Source organism: Neophocaena asiaeorientalis, unplaced genomic scaffold, assembly GCF_003031525.2.
Source record: "Neophocaena asiaeorientalis asiaeorientalis breed wild unplaced genomic scaffold, Neophocaena_asiaeorientalis_V1.1 scaffold322, whole genome shotgun sequence".
Lineage (NCBI taxonomy): Eukaryota > Metazoa > Chordata > Mammalia > Artiodactyla > Phocoenidae > Neophocaena > Neophocaena asiaeorientalis.
In genome coordinates this window covers 795,419-808,163 of record NW_020185329.1, presented here as the reverse complement: position 1 = coordinate 808,163, position 12,745 = coordinate 795,419, and the positions used below count along the sequence as shown (strand labels likewise).

General features: G+C 46.6%; 1 protein-coding gene across 1 annotated transcript in view; it reads right to left on the bottom strand.

Moving 5' to 3' along the window:
* SETBP1 (SET binding protein 1) overlaps positions 1-12,745 on the bottom strand; it is a 358,181-nt gene that overhangs the window by 207,320 nt on the left and 138,116 nt on the right.

The window sequence follows — 12,745 nt, the reverse complement described above, 5'->3', positions numbered from 1 at the left end:
GTACTACAGAATAGCCTAGTGTTTTACACACACACACACACACACACACACACACACACACACACACTCCATGGTGAGGTCTGACCCTAGAGGGTTTTTTTAGATTTGCCAGGGTGATTATTACATTTAGCCAGGGTTGAGGACTAAGGCTTTTGCACTTGCTGTTTTCTCTGCCTGGAATTCTCTTCCCTGGGATGCCTGCCAGCTCTCTCCCTAACTTTATGCAGGCCATGATATGTATCAGAGAGGCCTTCCCAGGCTACTGTCTCCATATCAGCACCTTTTCCATTGTTTTCCATCCTCTGACATGTTTTATCCTTCTTTGTACATTTATGCTCTGTGACATTTTATTATATATTTCTTAACTCATTTATTGTCTGTCTCTCTTCTAACCCCTGTCCCATCCTGCTTCAGCGTAAACTCCCAAAGTGCAGAGATTTGTTTCATTTACTCCTCTATCTCAGCAGTGCCTGGCACATTGTAGGAGCTAAATGAGGACTTGTTGCGCAAAGCAAGGCATGAATATCTCTCTGCTCTGCAATCAGGAGGGATCTGCTTTGTGTTCCCAGCACTGGAGATGGGTTTGCATCAAGCCATTTCCACTTTGTCACATAAGTGCAGGCCAGGTTTGGACTTTCAGCCAATGGCCCTGTGTACCCACTGAGAGGTGGCTGTGGATGACTTAGCTCAGAGCTCATATCTGGGAAGGCACAGAGTGGAGGATGGAGATGCTAGTGTGATAAATGACTGGGCAGGCACCATGGCAGAACTGTGTATGGCACTAGGCAAACAGGCATGGCCTGAGTGGCCTCTGGCTGGGGCTGGCTCCTTCGGGAAACAGGAGGCCTTAGAAGTGGGAAAGCAGGACTTGGACTATTGAGCAGACCCTACAGCCATCATGTAGATTGGGACCACTGTGGTGTTACGCCTGTTCTTAACCTCCCCACCCCACCCACCCTTGCTCCCAACTCTAACATCTGTTACAGGCTATGTTTTATCCCCTCTTTCCAATGTCGGTCTAGCTTTGGTTCTGATACATGCATGAGAGCCCAGTATGGCCATTTCAGTTAAGTTCCTTTGACTGACCAGGACTACCCCTGTCACTATAGAGTTCTCTGGAAAGGAGAGCACCTTTCATGAGCTCCCAGCCACAGCCCCATGTGGAAGAGTTCTACATAAGGTGGGGGGATGGTAACAGTCATTGAGACTCATTCAATTTATTGATTTGGGAAAGTAGAGACTACAGTGGATTTGACTGAGATTTCCAGATAATATTGATGAAACAGCCAATTGGAGAAGTTAGGACTAATCAATATTTTGGGAGGCAAACATCCTGATCACACTAGGCTATGAGAGATTCCTCTAGAATGTGTACTTGGTCATTCAACAAACATTTCCTGAGCACTTACTGTGTGCTGGAGCAAAGGGGGCCCTTGGGCAGGGTGCTTCAGCACTTCATGCCCAGGGCGCTCAAACCCTGGCTGTGCCTAATCACCTGAGACTGTTTTTAAAACGAAATGTTTGGGCTTCCCTGGTGGCGCAGTGGTTGAGAGTCCGCCTGCCGATGCGGGGGACACGGGTTCGTGCCCCGGTCCGGGAAGATCCCACATGCCGCGGAGCGGCTGGGCCTGTGAGCCATGGCCGCTGAGCCTGTGCGTCCGGAGCCTGTGCTCCACTACGGGAGAGGCCACAACAGTGAGAGGCCCGCATACCGCAAAATAAATAAATAAATAAAAAATAAAAGGAAATGTTTAACATATAAGGCTCTGATATTTCAGTTCACAAGGTTCAGAATGGGGCCGAGCACATACTGTATGATTTTGTTTATAGGAAATGTCCTCAATAGGCAAATCCAGAGAGACAGAAAGTAGATTAAAGGTGTCTTAGAGCTGGGGATGGGGAGGGGAAATGGGGAATGTCTTCTAATGAGTATAGGTTCCTTTTTGGGGTGATGAAAATACTCTGAAATTAGCTGGTGGTGATGGTTGCACAACGTTGTAATATACTAAAAACCAATGAACTGTGTACTTTAAAATAATGAATTTTTAGAATGTGAACTATATCTCAATTTTTAAAAAGATGCTTTGAGAGCATTAAATTTTTAAAAACTGAAGGAAAAGGACTGGGCTTCTAAATTTTTTAAAAAGTTCCACAGGTAGTTGGGAAGCACAGCCAAGGTTGAAAACCACTGTGCTCACTCCCTGAATCATCTCAAAAGAGACTGCAGCAGATTAAGGGTTAAGCCCTCCCAAGGCAACAGGCAAGAATGTGTTTATGTAAATTCTGAACCTGAGGAGCCCTGAGTTTCCAGGTGGAAGCTCAGGGAGACTCATGTTCTCAGGCACCTCCAGGCATCCCCTCTGCTAGGCACTGGGGACACAGGAAAGCCAAATGCAGACTCAGCTTTGCACAAAGCAGATGCTCTGTTCTCATTTACCCCAGGAAGAAGTATTGCTGCCAACAGCGGGCCATGGAACCTGAAGATCTTGATTGAATTTCTAAATGTTCCCCTCCACCGCCCCAACTCTCCCCCAAGCAGATTTCCCCCTTGAGTATAGACTGTAGATGGTAATTAATTAGCTGGGCTCCTGGATGAATACAGATAAATGAGAAAGCAGTGGTTGGGGGGCTAGCCTTGCCTGGAACAAGCCTTAGAGGGAGCAGTCCCCAGAGCATCGGGGCAGAGCACGCCATGCCCTGGCAGCACTGGGTGTATGAAACAGGCCATCCCTATGGGGACCTATGGCTCTGCAGACCCCCAGCTGCAGTCTTCCTCCAAATTCAATGCACTGTGCAAACCAACAGGGAAATTCATCACCCAGAGACAAGAGACTGACTGCTGAAGAACACTGAACAGAATATCTTGGTGCCCTGAGTGGGAATTCAGCTCACCGCTGCCCATGTAGGTTAATGAGATGAAGTGTGAAGCTTCCTGCTTCCTGGAAAGTTCTGTGTGAATAAATGGCTGCAATCAGGCAGTTCTGAAGGGGCCAAGGGTAATGAGGAAAGTAAAAATAAAAAGAGGCTGGATAGCTGCCTGAGACTCCTGGAGACATCCCAGGTCCCTGCAGAACCATGGTCCAAGGAGGCTATTTCACTGTGGGTGGGAAAACCAACATAGTTAGAAGTAGCACCATCTAGTGTGATAACCACACTCAATGAAACCTCCTCCGCTCTGAGTTTAAAAGAAAATGCAATATTTGTGGATTTTTGTCTCTTCTCTAATCACTATCTGGCAATTGCCCAACAGTAAAAGAGAACAGCCACTTGTAACTCTTCTACCATTCAGAAAAAACTCTCGCTCACATGATCAAACTTTATCAGTCACCAATTCACATCGAGACCCTTCTCTCCACAAAACTATTCTCTTTCCTGGCCCCAGGCATGAGTGTGAATGTTACATCATGTTGAAAAGCAAACTTTGCCCACCGCTGCTTTTCCACCAGCCCCTATGACAACCTCTGCCCTCCACGCGGCCACTCCTGATTGTCTCCTTCTGGAAGCTTCTGTGTATCTTGCACTGCTTCCCCAGCCATCAAGACCCTCCAGCAACCTCCTCTTCTAAACTTGTAAACTTCAATTACTGATCATCCTTAAGGGGACACCCAGCATATGCTGCCTTGTTGTACTGGTCAACTGAGTCAGGTTTTTACCTGCCCCTCCAGGTGGATGGTAAGCGCTTACAAGGCAAAGCCCATGATTTCTCTTCCCTCATCGCATGACGAGTGGAGGGTTTTGGAGTAGATCTACTTGACTTCAAATCCCAGCTCTGGCCTTACTAAACGTCCACACCTAAGCAAACTGAAAAACTCTCAGTTTATTCTCTCCCACGTGGACTCAAGGCCCACACATCTCCACGGGGGGCCTCCAGGAGCACAACGCGCTGGATAAGAAAGCAGGAAGCAGAAAGAGACTCTCCAATTGATGTCGAAACAACGCAGCAGTGGCCTAATGTGTGTGGGGGAGAAGGGGGGGGCGGGGGCAGGCAGAGGCAGAGACAGGGGAGAGAGAGTGGATATGAATGAGAGAGAATGGGGGAGGGGAAGGAGAGAGGAGAACGGAGGAGGACAGATCCAGCAGAGGGAGGGGCTATATTTGGGGGTGAAGGCTGATATTCCTGACAGAACTTAGACAAACAAGAAATTGAAAAGCACACAGCTGCTATCAAATACACCCTCTTTCTGCACTACATCAAAAAGCTTTAATTAACAACTAATTTATTTGAGAAAATAAATTTCCTTATTGCAAATAAGCGTACTGTAAGTCAAAGAACAGAACTCCCAACCCCCACCCCCACCCCACCCCCCCACACGCACAGCGGAAAAAAATACAATAGGAGCGCAAATTAAACCTTTGGAAAAAGAATAAATAAGAACCTGGATCAAAGACAAAAAGAGTTTGTGGACTTGAGAGGTCAGCAGGACCAAACTGGAGACAACTCATGGAAAACTATCCTCTCTCTGCTGTGGGAACTCTGATAATGGTGACTGCCAAGACGAACTGTCGCTGCAGGTATGGACTGCAGTCAGTGAGGACGCACGCAGCCTCCCCATGTGCAAACCGGGGCTGTTTCCCAGTCTTCCTGCATGCCTAGGTGAACGGGGGCGGGGGAGGTACCAGGATGGGTGAACAGCGAATCCTCCCTGTGCCCATGAGGCCCCTGTCCACCTCCTCCACGTGCAGGGCCTTGGAGGGCTCGCCCTCCGGCTGGGGCCTCTGTGATCTGCACAGAACCACGTAGGAGAAGCGTGTGGTCGAGAAGTGTGTGGAAACAGAGGCTGCAGGAGGCTGAGAGGCAGGGTTTTCACGTAGGACCTTGAACAATGGGTATCAGGAGAATGGCATTCCAGCCCCTGCGCTGCCACTAACCTCCTCTGTGCTTCCCTGAATGAGCCGCTTCTCCCTCTGAGACTCAGTTTCCCCACCTGTCAAACGAGACAGCTGCAAATTCGAAGAAGAAATGTGGGTGTGGAGGGTCACTTGGGGAACTGCAGTGACTGAAGGACCAAAGCTGCCCCACTCCACTCCAGCCAATTGTTTCCAGAAGCCAAAACTCTAAAACTGGTGTGGACGTGTTTGTCTGTGCATATGAGGAATCACTTTATTTTCAAATGTTTGCAAATTTTGGTAAAACACTGTGTGGGCCAAAAAAGAGATGTCTGTGGGATGAATTTGGCCCTCAGTGTTGTCAGAAGCCCCTTCATTCTTCACATTTCATGACTGCCTAGTGAGTTGCCCTCCCACCACACTCCTTCCCAAATCCCTGATATGCAGACACTTCTGAATAAAAGAAGTGAGCCAGCTAAGGAAAGGAGAGTTCACCAGGGCCTCCTGCAGGTGTGACAGCACCTCTGGGCTGAGGAACCTTGCTGCGGTCAGTCTCCTGGCCCACAGTGTATGGACCCTCGTTTCCTCGTGTGCAGAACAACGGGGCTGCACTAGGAGGTTCTCCCGGGTCCCCACCAGCTCCAAGGCCATGGCTGATGACTTCAGCATCTTCAAATGGTTCTGACTAAACAATGGAAAACCAAGAGAGACGAGGGTCTACCCTCTAATGGTTCCCTGATACAGATGGGAAATGAGGGCAACAAATAGGCAGGGTAGTCAGACCAATGCCCACTCACAAAATTGGGTAAATGTCTATTTTGTGGTCTCTCCTTCCAACTTCTCCCCCGTGTCCTGTCTCTGGCATCTAGTGGGCACCCCCACAATTGGGGGCCTAATTCCCATAATCTGCATGTTAATTGATAAACTGAAGACCATTTCCTTTTAGGAATCTGTAACCTGTGCAGGCCTCCAAGCAAAAAGTTGGCTCTTAAAATGACGGAATTTCAGGTTCCCTGTGGGTCACTGTGAGATACTGTTTGGGGAGAGTCCCAGGCTGATGCCCTTCAGATCCTAAAACCAGGTAGTCACCTGCTCCACCTGGTAGTCAAGCTGTCCCCAGAGAGCAATGTGGTGAGGAGTGAAGCTACAGGGCTTTCTTGTTCCAATAAAAATCGACAATTTACTGTAATTTCGTTGTGATTTAACAATGCTTTTAAAAGAGGAAGTAAATGGCTCATAAAGTCTGGTGACCTAGTCACTCCTGCGTGCTTCATCAGCACTCCCTCCGAGCTGGTGCCCTTCGCATCTCCCAGGCTGCCCAGGGACAGGCTGGAGTGGAGAGCCAGGAGACCGATTCCACAGTCCCAGGCACCAGCAAGTTCTCACCTCTCTCCGTCTTTCTCCATCCCTCTCTGACTCTTTCCCTCCCTTTTGCCCTCTCCCTCACTCTTTTCTTTCTTTTTCTTTTTCTGAACAATGGAAGTTGAATGGCAATGCAAATCTCAGTCTCTCCTTAAAAAAACAGGCCAGGGAGGCAGATGTCACCCATATTTATGAGCTTTAAATGGCTTTTATCAAAGTGAGGTCGCGCTAAATCACGGCAGAGCTGTCATAAATACAACTGACTCGACATAGGCTGCAACAAGCCTTCGGGGAAAATTATATGATGTGCTGTTGCAGTTATGGTATATCACACAGGGAGCTCATATTTTTCCACTGGCAAGGTAATCCGATCCTTCAGAGGACTCTAATGGGTGAAAAGAGGCAGTAAGTCGAAGTGAATCACGCCAGGGATGGGATGGTCACACGCATGCCTGACAGGTGAGGGGCGCTTCTCTGGGTGCTGATATTTTAAAGAACCAACCAATTCACTGGAAGGAGGTAATTGACGGAATCTTAAATATTTTATGGGGATTTCCTTACTTAGAATCAATCGATGAGACTAGTTGATGGGGCACTGGATTAGTAGTTAAGGGACTTGTAGCTCTGGCACTAAATGTAGTTACATGTGGTTCTAAAACACAAATTCTTTGATATTCTTCCTTGCAAAAGATGATGCCTATATCCCCTCCCCATCAATATGGAATGGCTTTAGTGATTCATTTCTAATGAACAGATTGTGGCAGAGGTGAGGTGTGTGCTTTCCAAGGCTGGGTCATAAAGGTATTGTGGTTTCCTCTTTGAACCACTCACTTTAAGAAAAGCCACCTGCCATGTTGTGAGGACACTCAAGCAGCCCCATGGAGAGGTCCACACGGTTTGGAACTGAGGTGTCCTGACAAGAGGCAGCACTAATTTGTCAGGCGTGCAAATGAGCCACCTTGGATGGCTCTTGGATGAGGATCCAACAGCCCCATTAAGCCATCAGATGCAGATAGGCTACTTCTAGAGTCCTGACCCACAGAAGATCTGAGAGGTAATAAATGTTTATTATTTTACGCTACTGAATTGAGATAATTTTTATGCAGAAATAGATAGCTAATATAAGGCAATAAGCTTAAACACTCTAGGTATTAGTTTCCTTATTTTTATATAAAGGATTGGCTACACATTAGGATCACTTGCAAGCTGTTCAAAAGCATTTAGTGCTCAGGACCTACACACTACCAATTGAAGCTGAGTCCCTGGGCACACTGAGGCCCAGCACGGGCATTTTCTAAAGCTCCCCAGGTTATTCTTAATGTACAGCCAGAATTGAGTGCCACTGAATTAGATGCAGTTTATGTTCTAAAAATACATTTTACAATTTTACGAAACCCTTGGCAGGTCTGGGAATTGAGAATGTGAGAGTTGGGCTATTTCTTCATTCCCAACTCCCTCTCATTACTTCGGATGCCTGGACACTGTCCAGCAGAGCCAGAGACAATTCCTTTACTCCAGCTAGTGAAACCTGGCCCAAGACAAAGAAGTATATTTTAAGAAGTAAAATATCATTACAATAAGGATGAGCCAGTCCCAGGGAATAGGAAAACAGCCCAGATCTGAGGAAAGCTGACATTGATCAGTTTTCTTAACCCACTGCATAAAGAGAGTCAAACATGGGCCATCCTCGGCTTAGCAGACTCCTTTGGCAAAGAGGAGTGCGGTCAAGCATGGAGCCTTTGTGAGGGAGCATCACGCCCCTGCTGGTCTAAGCAAGGGCAGGTGTGGTGCTGGGTAGCAGTCATGCACTGGGATTTGAGCCAAAAGACTTGCTGCTCACTGGCTGTGAGAACCTGGACAAGTCAGTTCGTGTCTGTGACTCAGGGTCTAAGCCTGTGAAAACGGAAATTATATATCTCCCATACTGACCTTGTCAAATGGAGTAATGAGACAACAGACGTGAAAAGCCTCACAGACAGTAGTGTACACACATCAGAGTGCTATGACCCTGAACCATGAAAACCCATGGAAGGAATTCCACTACCAACACAGGTCTCCTTCTCTGAGAAAAAATAAACAGTAAATAAATAAAATAAAATAAAATAAGAGAGCAATATGGATCAAGAAGACAATTTGCCCCCAAAAGGTCAGAAAGACCTTTCCCTGGTCTCCACTCCTGCCACTATCAGTAGTCACATGCTATTATTATTCTCCACCTGCCCTTCCTAAGGAGGTTTAAACACCTCTCTGTCATTTCTGGATGTCTAGCAAACACCAAGTCTGAGTCCCTCCTTCAGCCATCCACCGATTCATTCAGTAAGTGTTTACGGTGTGCTTACTACACACAAATACCCTTCAAAACCATACGAGGGAGGAAGGAATGCTTATTCAGGTCTACCTCTTATCTCAGGTCTCCACTTATCTGGATGCTACACCTTGGTCCTCAATCCCTTGTTACAGTCTCAGGCAGTCTGGACGTCCCATAATACTGCACATTTGCCTCAGCCTTCGTGTTATCTCCAATGCTGGCAACTCATTTTGCACAGTATAGGACCAGGCTCCCAAGAGGTGAAGATCCATAAGGGCAGAGCTATGTCCCTCATTCTCTGTATCACCTGTTACAATAGCTGGGAGTCCGGTAGATGCTCAAGCAGCCAGTGTGGGCTGATAAGCAGTCCCGTAGCAGCAGCACCAGCTTTTGCCTGGACTTCCTGAATCAATCTCCTTCCTTCCATATCTGCACATCAGCCTGCCCATCCCCTGGGGTTGAGGGAAGTAGAGAAAAGGGATTAGACTTTCTGTTCAAGGGGGATGTCTGCTGCTTCCCTGGTGGCCTCCTCACCCTGATTCCCACTTCAGGCAGCACAATTTCTGTGGTTCATTCACGTGCCTAAACCGTTTAAGATGCTGCCAGTGAGAATTTCAGGCTCTCTAGGAGCAGTCCTTCCCAGGTCCCAGCTGTCTACTCTGTAATACTTAATTCTTTGGAAAGAAGTAACAAGAAGGCTGGGTGTTTTTGTTTTGTTTTGTTTTGTTTTTTTAAGATTTTAAGAAAATCATTTATTGCTGAGAAGTCACATCAGGGTCTCATCCTTCAAAGCGACAGTTGAGTGTGTATCAGCCTGAGAGAGAGCCCGATTATTAGTTTTAAAGAGCTTATTTTATTCTCTTAAAAATGGGATCAGTTCATCTTCGTCACATCTGTCTGTGTGTGGCTCCCGCATGCCACAACAACTGTCAGCTCCAGGCATCATGTTATTAAGGTGTAGCAGGTGTATGCGTGGGTCTGCCTGGGTGTGTGTGTTTTCCAAAGGAGCAGACAATGAGAGTTAGCGCATGAGTAATTAATGCGGTTGCTTTGCTCATCTGCATTCAGGAAGGGTCTAGGAAGACAGTTCCCATCCAGCCCATCCCACACCCCATTGGCTGGGGAGGAGGGAGGAGCCACAGCTACAGTCCACATTATCTAAGCAGCAATAGTAAGGCCTTGCAATAAATCACTTTACTAAGGGATGCTGTAAAGGGAATGTGACAATCACAAGCGTGTGTCTCCCTCACATCCCAAGGGCCATGTAGCTTTGGCCAATGACCCAGCACACCTGCAGCAGAGCTTCCAGATGTCCCTGATACCCGTTTAAAGAGCTATTTCATAGGGCCCAGGCTCCTTCTCATTCTGTTATGAATAAAGGCAAGAGCTAAGCTAAAGTTTCAGATAAAGGAAAGGGTAGAATCTTCCACTGTTTTGCTCTATATTGAAGCCTACCATTCATATCAATGGGAAAACACTGCACAGTGTCTGCAGTGAGTGTAGCATGGTACTAAATGTCAGTATAAAAGGAGTAGATAAGCAAGGAAAGACCCGTACATCAAAATATGTGACAAATAATATGGAGTAAATAATAAAATGCTAAGCTGAATGCAGCTGGGTGTTAAACATGGCTCACAAAATACGTTTTATGGATGACTGAGAAAGCCGGAGGACAGAGCCAGGCATGGGATGCTTCTGATAGGGACCTGGGAGCATCTTCATTACAGAAAGGAGGAGAAAGAGCCCACCAGGCATGTGCCAGCAAGAGGAAACAGGCAAAATTGGGAAAGAGACTTAAGAATTATGGAAACATGGCACATACAACCCATAACAGGGAATGGTGGGCAATTCAGCTGAATAGATACAAGGCATGCCCAGAAAGAGAAGTGTGCTTGCGTATGTCTCTGTATACACGGATGACTCTAGGGCAGATAATCTGAAATGACAGATAATCAAAACATCATTTAGCATGTATCTATGTCTTGGAATTGATATGGATGGGTAAGGAGATGTAGGGCTTGCAACACTTTCCATGAAATAATGAAATGCCTCTAAAGACCTGAGTCAGGAACAGCTGGGAAGCCATCACGCTGGTCCTATGAGTGCACCTGTCCCCCCAGTCCTGCCTGCAGCAAATGGAACTCTTGGGCTGGGGCAAAACATCCGTGTTGCCTAGTGTGCTGAGGCCAGGCCCCCACCCACCCAACCCACACTCCTGAGGCAAGGAAGGCAGTTAAGTGATGACTGTATACAAAAGGCACATTCTCTTAGTTTCTGCAGGACTAGAACAAATAGTAATTCCATATTCATTATCAAATAAAAGATATGTCATAGTAATAAATTATTTAAAATGAAAAAGACTTGTTATGGATCACATTACTGATAATTTGCCAGCAGAGAATTGAATTCCTATGCAGGGGAAAGAAGCCTCCCCCAAGAAGCCTGGTTGACACTCTTCCACCCAGAATGAAGCACTCTCACTCTGTGCTCACATCACACTTTCTCATTTCTTCCCACAGTCAGCATCAGTTGAAGGAGGGAGCGCATATCAAAGACTGCTCAGGGTGCACAGGGACCTATATCCAGGGCACTTGCATGCTGATGCACCAGCACTACTGGTTTCCAAGACATCAAAGGAGGTGCTTGCCTGTGGAGTAAAGCCTGCCGTGCCCTCTGGAAATCCTTTGTGGGGGCTGGAGAGCACACACAACTCAAAAAATTAACACGGAAAGATTCTAAAAAAGAAATGGAAATGAACGGTGAGAAATTCACGGCCACATACAGTTGCAGGAAAATAGGCATGAAAGTGTCAGGCCTAACAACTGCAGTGGCTTGCTGTATACAGGAAGATAACAATACAAATGCCATGATCCTCCCAGGCCAGGTGTGAGGAGAGAAGCTGCTAAGGACAGGTCACAGCAAAACCCAAACTGGGTAGGAACCGAAGGGCCGAGGACAACGTGGCCTGTCACATATTGTCTGGCTTGGGACATTCAGAAACCTGGTCTTTCTTTTTTTCATCTGCCAAATAGACAGTTACAAACCTGGATCAAGCCTAGAGTTCACTAGACTAATATTGTGAAGCAAAAGAAACTATGACAAAGTTTCCTGAGTGGGCAAAGCCATGGTTCTCAAGAGTCTTCAGAGCATTGCTCCAGAGCAGGGAAGAAGCAGGACGAAGGATCCTAAGGAAAGAGTGGAGTGAGGGAGGGGTGAGGAAGCTCACAGACCTCACACCTGTGAGCACCAGCTCTACGTGGCTGCACCCAAGGGCACTCCCAGTTCCTCAAGTCTCTGGATTTGACAACCCAGCCTCCTCTCTTGCACAGCAGAAATGCTGCAGCAGATGTGTGCTAAACAAGACCAAACTTAGGTTCGGAAGCAAGGGCATTTTAAAAAATGAAGGGGCAGCGGGGAGAAAAGAAAAGAATGAAAATTTGACTACGGAGTGTTTATAAAAAGCTGATATGTAATTTAGTGTTTGTGGAAACTTTTCTTCTTTGTTTGGTGGCAGAAACCAAATCGGAGACATGCAAAGTACGTAAATATCATTTAAAATCTAAAGAAATTAAATTGTAAAATTAAGTAAAATGATGTCTGAGAATGTGCTCCAAAAAGTGCAGGGTATTGTCCCAATGGAAGGGGTTGCTGTCCAGGGCCAAATTCTTCATACGTTTATTTGATGGATCAGAGGCCACAAGAGCTCCGCTGGCCACCAGAGCAGACTGTGAGAGGCATTAGCTGAATTCCAAAAAGGCTCCAGGACCAGAATGCCTCCCTCACATCTACTATAGAACCAGAATTTGCATTCCTAGAGATTCATACTCTTGGAGTTTTTGCCCTCGGGCCTTCTTTCAAAAATACAGATACTTCTGGGAAGGATGACACTTCTAACTGATTCATTCTAATAAGGTGTGGAGGACAGGTCGTCAAGTAGACATTTGGCTCATCTGGAAGTCACAGCTCTGTTCTGGCCTGACTGTGTGAACTTGGCAAATAAACCACTTGACCTTTCAGTGCCTCAGTACCTCCTTATGGGAAAGGGACATTGGGCAGGCAGATAAGATGGACCTCTAAACCCTGAAATGAGATTCCCTGATATATCAGAGGTAGGGTTGCAGATAAAAGACAGGGCAACCGGTCCAATTTGAATTTCAGATACATAATAAATACGTGCTTAGTGTATGTTCCATGTATACTTAAACTAAAAAAAAAAAAAAAAAATGTGGGGGGGGGCTGTTTTTTTTT